The sequence below is a fragment of the Mesoplodon bidens genome (genome assembly GCF_964165515.1).
Source record: "Mesoplodon bidens genome assembly, chromosome: 1".
Lineage (NCBI taxonomy): Eukaryota > Metazoa > Chordata > Mammalia > Artiodactyla > Ziphiidae > Mesoplodon > Mesoplodon bidens.
This window is the reverse complement of record NC_138176.1, coordinates 85,741,997-85,754,056: the sequence shown is the minus strand read 5'-3', so window position 1 is coordinate 85,754,056 and position 12,060 is coordinate 85,741,997.

Below are 12,060 nucleotides of genomic sequence, written 5' to 3'. Positions count from 1 at the left end.
AAAGCTGATGGAAACTGACAGAGGCAGAGCTAACAATCCTACCACTTCCATCTTGGTTAACATTTAACAGTTTTTCAAGAAAATGATAGCTGTTTAATCTTAAAAGTTTACATAAATAATTTTACAACATTTTGTAAGCTGTTTCTTACCCCAAAATGTAAAATTTGCACCACACTCTTCTCAAACCAAGAATCTAATCTTCTAACAATCTCAGCAGCACAGTGGAACTAACCTCAATATTGGAATCAGACAGATCATTTTGAATTTCAGCTCCTCTTGTTAGTATAGTTCTGATCTTGGACTGATGGAGCTGATGAGATACTGAATGTAAAGAATTACTGCAGATAGAGTGCCTGGCACATTATAGGCATGTGATATGTAGTTACAATTATGAGTTATGGGCCAAATGACATGGACAACTTTTTAAATGTCTTAAACTTTTTAAATGTGCTAAACAATTTTAATACTTTTTAGGAAGCATAATTAAAACTTGAGCCCAAGTGACGGTTGCACAATTCTATGGGCTGAATTGTGTGCCCCCTCCAACAAAATTCATATGTTGAAGCCCTACTCCCTCCTCAGTATCACAGAATTGACTGTATTTGGAGATAGAGGCCTTAAGGAGGGTAGCTAAGGTAAAATGAGGTCATACGGATGGACACTAATCCAATATGTAAAGACGCTGGGAAAAGACAGCCATTTACTAGCCAAGGAGAGAGATCTCAGAAGAAATCAGTCTTGCTGGCACCTTGACCTCAGACTTCTAGCCTACAGAACTGTGAGGAAATAAATTTCTGTTGTTTCATTTATCCAGTCTGGGGACTTCCCTGGTGGCACAGTGGTTAAGACTCTGCGCTCCCAATGCAGGGAGCCTGTGTTTGATTCCTGCTCAGGGAACTAGAGCCCACATGCATGCCACAACTAAGAGTTCACATGCCACAACTAAGGAGCCGTGTGCCACAACTAAGGAGCCCACCAACCGTAACTAAGACTCGGCGCAACCAAATAAATAAATAAATATAAATATTTTAAAAAATGTATCCAGTCTGTGGTACTATATTATGGCAGTCCTAACAAACTAATACACACAGCTTCCAAAGACTCAGGTCTGATGGGATTTCTGAAGACCAGTTACTATGATCAGGTACATGCAATGGCCCAGGCCCCTGCAAACTCAGAGGACCAAAAAACACTACTTTGGTTTTACATGAGTTCCTTGAACTGCATATTCCTCTTATGTTGTTTTCAGTGAAAAAAGGGAAAAAAAGCTGGTTGTTTTTCTCTTTATAAAAATTCTCCTTATATTTGAATAAAGTTGCTAACTGCTGTGTAGCCCTCCCTTTGGGAGGCAAGCACATGTCTAGAGATACACTGTAGTTCTAGATTACTACGTTGAGAAAGCAGCATGGTTAATGGTAAGAGCTTTAGTTAAAAATCTATAGTCAGAGGGACTTCCCTGGTGGCTCAGTGGTTAAGAATCCACTTGCCAATGCAGGGGACACGGGTTCAAGCCCTGGTCCAGGAAGGTCCCACATGCTGTGGAGCAATTAAGCCCGTGCACCATGACTACTGAGCCTGCACTCTGGAGCCCATGAGCCACAACTACTGAGCCTGCGCTCTAGAGCCCGAGAGCCACAACTACTGAGCCTGCGTGCCACAACTACTGAAGCCCGCATGCCTAGAGCCCGTGCTCCACAACAAGAGAAGCCACTGCAGTGAGAAGCCCGTGCACCGCAACGAAGAGTAGCCCCTGCTCACCGCAACCAGAGAAAAGCCCCCATGCAGCAATGAAGACCAAAGGCAGACAAAATTTTAATTAATTAATTAATTTTTAAAAAAGTAATTATAAAAATCTATAGTCAGAAATGATCATAAAAACATTAAATTTTGAGATTGAATTCTACTTTATGTTATAAAAACATAGTAGGCTACTAACTCTTTGTGACGCAGTGTATTTATCCTTCTGTAAAATGGAAATAAAATACTTGACTCCATGATCTTTGTATAATACTTTAAATGACATTTTAATAAGTAAATTGTCTTTCACAGCAGTAAAAATGGTTAACTCCAGGACCAGAGATATCTGACCGGGGGAATTTAATCTGTTTCAACAGGAACACCTATTGTCAAGCTGTCTACCTCCCCCTGGCAGCTGACCCCACCTTCTTCCCCTACTCACTATTTTGTGCCCCCAATCCCTTTCTTCTCTGGATAAGCCTTATTCTTTGGGTCCCTGCCCCTTGATGGGTGGGCCCTGCTCCTTCCCTTTGGAGTTACCACCAAGCTCCTTATTGCCCTAACTCTTTTCCCAGGCTGACTTCCCTCACTAATGCAAGTTCCCAGCACCTGCTCCCTCCCAGCACTTCTCTCATAGTTCAAGGTTGTCAGCAGGTACACAATCATGTTACAAGAGCAGAAAACCCTGGCAGCCAAGCAAACATAAGAAGGTCTGTCCTGTAGCTAAAGAAGATATACACAGTTTATTAGATTAACATTTTATACTATAGAATATGTGTTAATAGGCAGCATGCTAATTAGTTATCAAAAGTAAACTGTTCATAATTATTCTTCTAAGATTTTGAACAATTAATCACAAGCATTGAACAAGCAAATGGGACCTAAGGATATAACTAAGAAGACAAAGTATTCCTACTATTTATTGAGTTTCAACCAATGTACTGGACATCATAGGTGCTTTTATGTACTACACTTTATTTAATCTTTCCAGCAGAGCTGTAAATTAGACATTTTTATTGTTCTTTTTCAGATGAGGAAATTGAGGTTTCGAGAAATTAAGAAAGTTACCTGAGGCCACTGAGCTGGCAAATGACAGAGCTGGTAGTCAAACCCCATCTTTCATTAGCCAAAGCTACTGTAAACACCCAAAATGTATCAGCCCATTTTGGGTGCTTGTAGAATTGCTGTATCTCTGTAAAGGCTTCAGAAAATCTTTAGAAATTTTCTGCAAAATATAGATTCATACATAGCACCATTCATGAATAGCACATAATTGAAACCACAGTGACCTCTGGATTTTTGTGGCTAGGTTTACTATGAGAAGGCGTACCAGTGGTAAGAAGCGACTGTATTTGAGAAAGGCTCAACATAGTAAAGCCAATTCCAGAAAATATGTTTGCCTACAAGAAACAGTAAAGTGGTTTCATGGAAACATTTTGTAGGAGAAATTGAAAAGTCTCTGGAAAAATTTAAAACTCTTCGTTTTTGAATTGAGCATGTAGTATAATGTACATACTTTATTTTGAGTGAAATAAATATCAAAGGTAAGCATAATTCTTTCCTAAAATTCCCCTCTGCCAAAAATGTTTAACCTCCATACCAGAAGAACCAAAGTTATGTAAGATTCCTAAAAGGCTTTTTATGAGGTCATGCGCTATTGAAATCACACACTAATTCTCCACATCTATAATTCTAAAAAGACAGATTTCCAAGAAGACCCCCAAATTCCTAGAAAATAGTACTTCAAACTCTAGATATTTCTCTCAGACTAACAAAAGATAAGCGGTAACTTTTTTGGCATTAACATCTTCAGCATTTAACCTCTCATTAGTTTGAATATGGTCAAATATTACAAAGATCTTCATTCAAGACAGAATAGTAAAAATTTCACTAAAGACTACCTCTGAATATAGATGCCTTTTTATTGTGTCTGGAAATATATATACATATATATGTATGTGTGTGTGTATATATATATATATATATATATACACAAAAGTTTCCTTTTAGAAACAGATTTTTGTGACCATGGGAATATTTTCTTCTATGAAACACTGAAAACATGGTATTTGTTTTCCCAAATTCATAAATTTTTTCCTAACAACTTCAAGTCATCTTGAATATTTAAAATGTATTAGATGTACAGTGTCATCTGTACATTTGTTATTATTATAAAACTGTACAATAGGGCTTCCCTGGTGGCGCGGTGGTTGAGAGTCTGCCTGCCGATGCAGGGGACGTGGGTTCATGCCCCGGTCTGGGAGGATCCCACGTGCCGCGGAACAGCTGGGCCCGTGAGCCATGGCCGCTGGGCCTGCGTGTCCGGAGCCTGTGCTCCGCAACGGGAGGGGCCACAGCGGTGGGAGGCCTGCGTACCGCAAAAAAAAAAAAAAAAAAAAAAAAAAAAAAAAAATACTGTACAATAGTACTGTACTATATTAGAATGATACTGTCATTTTCCTTAATAAAACAAGCTTTATTCTCCAAATGAAATGTTTAGTTTTTCTTTTTTAAAAAAGATCCACATTATCTGCTTTAGTAAATATTATGTTTGATTGTGTTACACAAATGAAGAGTTAACCTGAAGTCAGATAAGAATTTTCAAGATTATCTGACAAGTTTTCTCAAAGTTGCAACTTGATGGATATTACAAAATATACTTTAGAAATATGAAAGAAAAAAAAATAAAAGGTGCTTGGTTTTTGGAAAAACAAAGCAAAAGATTAAAATTACAGGTGATTAGCTGTCATCTCTTTTCTTTGCTGACCCCAAATAAATATATTATTTATTGCTGATTGACTATCCACTCTATGGCTATATCCCACATCCATTTCTTCACATCTTTTTATTCTGGTATATCCCCTGAGCAGATAGCCCAGAGATTTTGAAGGAAGCAAAAGAGACAATAGAAGCGAATTGCAGAGTTTCTAGGTGGATTTCACCAATGACATTCTGTCAAATGGAATTCTTGTACCTCTCACTACAACTCAATGAGGGCTCCTGGAGATGTTAAACAGCCTTAGACGTTAGATGTTAAACAGTCTTAGACACTCTGACATTTAACATCAACCGGAGCATTGAGGACAGCCAATCTGACCATAAGATTGTATTTTACCCTTAGAAACAATGTTCTGTATGTAGGCTGTCATTAGTAGTGTCATCACTAGTGTCATTACTAGTGAAGTTAGTCTTTGTATGTCTGCCTTTTAAAATCCCATAATCATGACTTAGACATGACTGAACTGTCTTAAATCAATATTGACATCTGATTTATAAGTTTAAGTGTATACATGAAACACAGGAAAACATTTTTAAGTCTTAAAGTCCCCTCACAACATGACTTAACTGTCCTAATATGCTATCTGCTCTATTATTAGCTCTGTTATTTGCTAATTATTAACTCATCATAAACTTCACTTTAAATTAATAGGAAGTTCTTTATACATACACAAACATATAATCCCCTCCTTTTAATATGGTGGGTTGATTTATCCCTGTGATTTCCTGGGTGAGTTTAATACTTCCTTTGATTAAATCAATGTTTTCCAAATTTTGACTGACGACTTAGTCCTTGTCAAATAAATCTGAGAAATAAAGCATATTTATATGCCTTTTGTACAGTTACAATGCACATTACTATATCGAAGATACTGATGAGTCCTACAGTAAAAGAAACCTTAATAAAGAAAAGAGGTGGAATCTAAGATTTCCCACTGAACACTTTTATAGTATAGCATAATTTAACATCTAGAAAAAGTAGTGACACTTGGAACACTTTTTTGAAAAGATCATTGTATTATTTCTATTACATAGTAAGCAGCTCTATTCCTCCTATAAAATAAATTATATCACTAATTATTATTTTGCTATACTATAGCAAAATAATAGCCTGATACATCACATTGATTATGTATTACATCATTTTTTAAAATCTAGAAACCACAAATAATTATCAAGCTTAGAAACTGGTAAATATATGTTTTTGTTAATTGATCTATATAAATGTATATAGATGTATATGTTATTTTACATCACAGATAATATGCATGTAGAGATTTATTTTATTCATACATGTTCTCTTTATGTATAACCCAAGAAACCTGAAAAACACATCCTATCTTCTTATTATAAATGAAGACAGACCCTTTGGGCTTTCCAAAGTATTTATAGTCTTAGAAATATTCAGCTACTAAGAAATTGGCACCTAGAGGCATTCATATATCACTGAACACCGACCAAAATAATGAGGCAGCATGGGTTAAGAGTCTGGGTTCTGGATTCGAATTCCAGGTATGCCACTAGCTGTGTGACCTTGAAAAAATTACCTATTTCTCTGATATTTATTAGGGAAATAACAGTAGAACTATTTTGTGATGAAGAATTTTTCAGTGTTAAGGAAGATAACAAATATGCAGTATGTAGCACAATAACTGACATAGTGAGCTCGTGATAAACCTTACATTTTTAACATTATTTGCATCTGCTTCCCACTAGGTAACAATCAGAAAAAAATATAAATTATTTTTCCTTCCCAAATACCTTCTAACATATCAGTCATGAAATACAGAAGAGTGTGATGTCAAAATCACAGTGTGGAACTTTAGAGTAAATGAAAGTTAATCCAAACTATCATTGACATGGTACAAATTATACTTTGTGTTCAAAAAACCATAAGTATAAGAGTTATGCAAGCTTTTATGAGACATCAATGAAAGTATACATCAATTCTCTTTGAAATGCTTTGGGTTTATAAATCAAGATCAAATTCATGAGGCTAAACAAATCAGTATCAAAAACTCCCTTAATTAAGTTCTGTATGAAGTCAGTTTTGCTGCACAACAAATAATCCAAACTCTCAGTGGCTTACTAAATAAACATTTGGTCTTTCTCATATTACAGTTCGATGGCTGAGGGTTAGCTACTTGGTCCTGTCTGTCTCTGTCCCATGTGTCTCCTCATTTCCACACCCAGGCTAAAGAAGCAGCTCTTTAGGAGACAATCCCCTAAAACTTGCAGGAGAGAAATTCAAGTGGCCTAGCGTAAGCAACACCATTGCATTTAAAGCTTCTGTTTATCTGCGGCGCATACCATATTCCACTGGACAAAGTAAGCCACATGGCCAAGGCCAAAGAACATGGGGAAGGGATATATACTCCTCCCAAAGGAGCAAGCAAGTGACAAAGCAGTGGCATTTTATATAATCTTCTTGCTTGGAAGGAAGAAGTGAGCACCTGTGAATACAACCTTTCTCAGTTCACCTCCTCAGTCACAGATACTCACTTTCTATACCTCTTCACACAAACTTCACTCACACCTACAAGGAAGACATTCTAAAAGTTTCAACCAGCCAAAGCATCAGCCTTGAAGATCATGAACCTATCTATATCAAATCCAAATAGCTCCTCTTGATTTGAACACAAATTTTTATTTTGAGCTAAGTAGGCAAATTATCTTCTCTACATGCACACAACATAAAATGGTGCAAAAGAGGCAGGATAAACACATAAACACTCTCATTTGAAGGTGGAAAAAAATGGAGAACACAGAGCACTCACTGGTCCATAGAAGCTCTGAAATCCCACTGGGCAAACAGGAGGGCATTGGGGATAGGGAAAATGAAGTGTCTTTGATTAGGAGTCTGGGATTAACTCCTCAGAGGATTTTCTCCAGCGTTACTGGCTCCAACCTCTTCCTTCCTTTTCCTTTACGTTCCTTGACCACATCAGAATAGAAAATTGGAAAATATGCCCTCCTTAAAGCTGAGTAGCTCTTTTGGCCTGCTTCCTGCCCAGAGAAAGTTGGTGGCCCACATGTCATTTTAAGATACAAAAAGCCACACATCTGCTATTTCAGGCTGGAAATACTCTTTGCATTGAAACTCTTTGAAATTTTTTATCTTTTCTTATATTTTTTTAATCTATTCTGCTCCATGTACTAAAAAACACACTCACTATTCTTTTACCAATCTCTAAACTGAAGTACACATATTTGAGTTTATCAGACTTCATGAGATCACTCCTTTGGTTTCTTTTTCCTGAACCATTTTGTCCAACTGAAAGGATTTACTGAGGGACACCTTAATCCAATCAAAAGGTTTCGTGCACATGCCAATAATTTGGTCTTTGTCCCTAAAGTGAGTCTTAATCTGAGTCTTAATTAGCCTTTGCGGTTCAAAGTGTTTATCTTTTAACCAGTTAGAGATGAGAAAGAGTTTGATTTTCTAACCCTGTAAATCCTGGAGTTTCTCGCTCTTTAAATTCCTATTCATCCTTTAGGTTAAACAAGTCACTTATGTTTGAGATCATTTTCCTTCTTGTGTTATCTTATCAAATGCAGCTTCTAACAACCAATTCACATTAGTAACATTTCAAATCCTCTTTATGCAAAGCCTTAAGCACATTATATAAACGTTTGCCTTTCAAGTTATCTCAGGTAACAGTTTTACCAAATGTTTTGCTACTGAATAAAATGTATCACCAATTTTCCAGCCTCCAATAAGCTTCCTCACTGCTAGCTCTCCTGCCCCTAGAATCAGTGCCACATATTTTAAGTTTTTATATGGTAACACTCCACCTCTAAGTATCAAATTCTATACTTTTCAACTTTTCTGAGTAACTGCTGTAAAATCTCATGTGCTTACAAAAACAAGCATCTTGTTCTTGTTAATGTTTCATATAGGCAGTTATTGGATGGATGCAGCTAGGGTGGCTCTGCTTGGCTTGGCTCTGTGGGTCTTATTGGAAGACTCAGCCTGAGGTTGAAGCCCTTATGTGGAGCATGCCATTTTTCAAAATAACATTTTGAAAAGCAGGCGTCTGAGCCAATCCCTAGAATTTCATTTAAAGCTTCTAACTGGATATAGTGTAGTCATATCTGTTCACATTCCAGTGACCAGGGAAAATTTCATGGTTAAATCCAAAATCAGTGGGGTGGGAGGGAAAATATATACTCCCCACAACAGGAAGCAGGCAAGCCCCATGGCAATGGGCTGGGAGATATAAACTGATCATGAGGAAGGGGTACACTGTATAACTGTGTGCAGAAATACAACCTACCAAATGCATAGTTTAGCAATTTCTTCAAATGGTCTACGATGCAAACATTCCCAGTAAAAACTAGACTTTACACTCATGCCACTTTCCCAGAAAAATAAATCATTTATGGGGCTTCCAAAACAACCTCTGTTTTAAAAAATGGTATTGAGTCTTGTTTTAGATTTCTATCATTGGTAGGAACTGTTTAGGAAGTTATTTCTCTGCACAAGAAAACCTCCCATTCTCCTATCTCAATCAGCCAGCTCAGAGCAGCTACAACTGTAATTACCATATTTGCAATAATCTCTGGCACACACCTGGAAGACTAGGGCCACACAGAAGAAAATAGAAAGGAGTTCAGGGGTCATAATTTTGTCAGTCCTATTCATTCATGTCTTTATGACTATCACTGTCATCACCAATAGGGGCACTGCAATAAGACATGCCAACACATCGAGGTCAGCCAGTGGCTGGGATGTAACAGACATTCTATTACTACCTCTTGAATGCTGTTAAATTATCTAACATTACCAGATTGAAATAGCACATAAAACATCGAGCAGCTTAAACTGGTTTTGCCTCCTTAAATAGGCTGATCGATTAGTTAACCCTTCAGTTTTCTTACAGAGACAGCACTGCACATGTGCAAGACAGGAATCAAACAGAGCAGCACTGCACATGTGCAAGACAGGAATCAATGTCTCCAGGATACCCTAGAACCAAGAATTGTCAGTCTCCAGAACTCAAAAATAGAAATATTGCCATCGGAGCCCTTTAAGAAGTCCTTCAGTAAGGAAAATTTGGCTTCCAGCAGCACAAGTAGTTTATATGGACTGATTTGAGACTAGCCAATCAGCTTCCAAATTTGAAATTCCCCTAACCGCTTAAATTTCCCCCCAAACCCTGGACCAGAAAGACAGATTTGAGACCCTTGCCTTCTGTCTCTTTGCCCATCAACCTCTCAATAAAGCTCTTTCTTTTCACAAAAGTTGGTGCCATGGTACTTGCTTCTATGTAGGTCAGGCAGCTAGCCCTTGCTCAGTAACAGGATTAATGGGATAGAATCTTTAAATGGTCCCCACCATAATGCCTATCTGCTGATTCTCAGCCTATAAGCAACATAGTTCCGTCGTGGCCCTCATCCCCTTCTCTCCCAAACCACTGCCTTAGAACCTAATTATATACTGATGTTGTTTACTTTTCAAAAACGATTTGCTTTAAGATGGAATTGATTTCACCCTTTCAAAAGATGTTCTATTTCAAAGGAGGAAATATTTTTATCCAAATGTTTTTCTGGTAAGAGAAAATATTTTCGAGAGAGAGCTGCTGTTTCCTCTCAATTTCAGAGTTCTGTCCCGATAGCTTGCTACCAGTACAGGGTGTTCTTTTCTGTCTCAGGGACATTGTACATCAGTTCTCCTTCCTAGAGCTTTTTCCTCCACATACCACACTTCCTCGTGTGGTTAATTCCTAATTATCTTACAAAGCTAAGCCGAGGAAAGGGTTTCATGACCCTCTTGGTTAGTTTCTTACCTTCTGATGTAGACTTTTCTACAAACATGTGCTTCTTGTTCCCAACACTGACCATATTTGAACATTTTAAATTATCTCCGTAATTGGTTAGTGAGTGTTTCTCCAGCTAAAATTTTATCTCCATGAGGGCAGAGACCACATCTAACTTCTTCACAACTGTATACCCAATGGTTATCCTATGTATTACACATCACATATGAATCATAAATATTTGTTGAATATATGGCTGTGTGACTGAATAAATAAATGTGAATTTTTATTTTGAAACTTTGTTACATAATTCCTCATTTTAAAAAGAGCAGCAACTTTCTACATAGTCTCCTGAAGGAGGAAAATGGAAGAAAAGCTCTTAAGTGCTTTCTTACTTCCTTTCTGAATTCATCTACCCACTCTTGGTGGCCTCTTCCTGTTGGCTTACCTTAAATATTCCTTAGTATTTCCTGAACCTTTAGCACTTCATGACCACCCACAACCAAATATGTCTTAGAAATTCCTCCAGCTGCATGATTTCAAGTTGCATTATGCTTGTGTGTGTGAGTGTGCATGCATGTGTGTGTGTGTGATTTAGGAACTATATCTTGCTTAAGATATAATTATGTAAGAGAAACAATTTTTTTTAAAAAGGTTACTGCATTTTTTTTAAATTTTGCAATCTGGGGGGAGGTACTGAAAATGATGTCATTCCCTGACGACCTCATTCATGATATAGCATTGTGGGGCAGGGTTATGACAACGAAAGCATTACTGGGAGAACTTCCAAATCCATCTGGCAAACACAGGAAATATATTTTAAAAAGTGATCACTCAGTTTCTAAACATAATGTGCCAGGATTCAGTGTTAAATCAGTGGGAAACTAAACATAAAGGATAGCAAACATAAATGATTAGTATAGGCCCAAAGCAAGAGAAAATTTTATATTTTATAACTTGGTTATCAAGGTTTTCTTATATGAATATCATGAACACACAGTTACAGGGTATTTCTGAATTATGCTTCAGGAACTTACATTATTCTACTCTAATAACTTCCAACCAATTTTTCCAGAGAATGCATTTTTAATCAGTTTTATTAAAGTATAAATTATAAACAGTGAAATTCACCCATTTTAAATGTATAATTCAATTACTTATAATGCATTTTTGACATATATTTTCTTCAAACTAGATTTGTAAATTTTATGGAAGAGAAAAATTACGAGTTGTAATCTCACATATCAAAAATTTCTTTTTAAAGTGAATTTTCAAAAGCACATAGGTCTCTTCCCTATTAAGAGTTTTACCTCAGAGAAATAGTCAGAAGGTAAGGTACATGGAAGAATTAGAAAAAAGATTAAGTTAAAAAATTAAAATTAAAAACATCAATAAGGTGAACTTTCTGTATTGCTAAGCCATGAATCTGATATTATTCATTATGAAATTATTAATTTGTATATCGCCTTGAGAAAAAAATATTGCTTACTAACTCCAAGTCATCTAGGACATCCAATTTATCCAACTATCCAAAGTTTCAGCATCCACTGGGGGTCTTCAATACCCCCTGCAGATAAAGGAGGACTACTGTACGTGAGTGTCCTGCTTTCCTCACTGTGGAGACACCACCCATCATCTCCCAACTGGTAAAGTAGTATACCCTTTGACAAGATTCTCAGAGTCACTGTTGACTACTTAGCCTGCATCTCATAGTGTTGCAGGCAGGGGGACCCCTTCCAGGGCCCAAGAGTGGGTTCTTGTCTAATATTCGGAAATGAATTGTTTG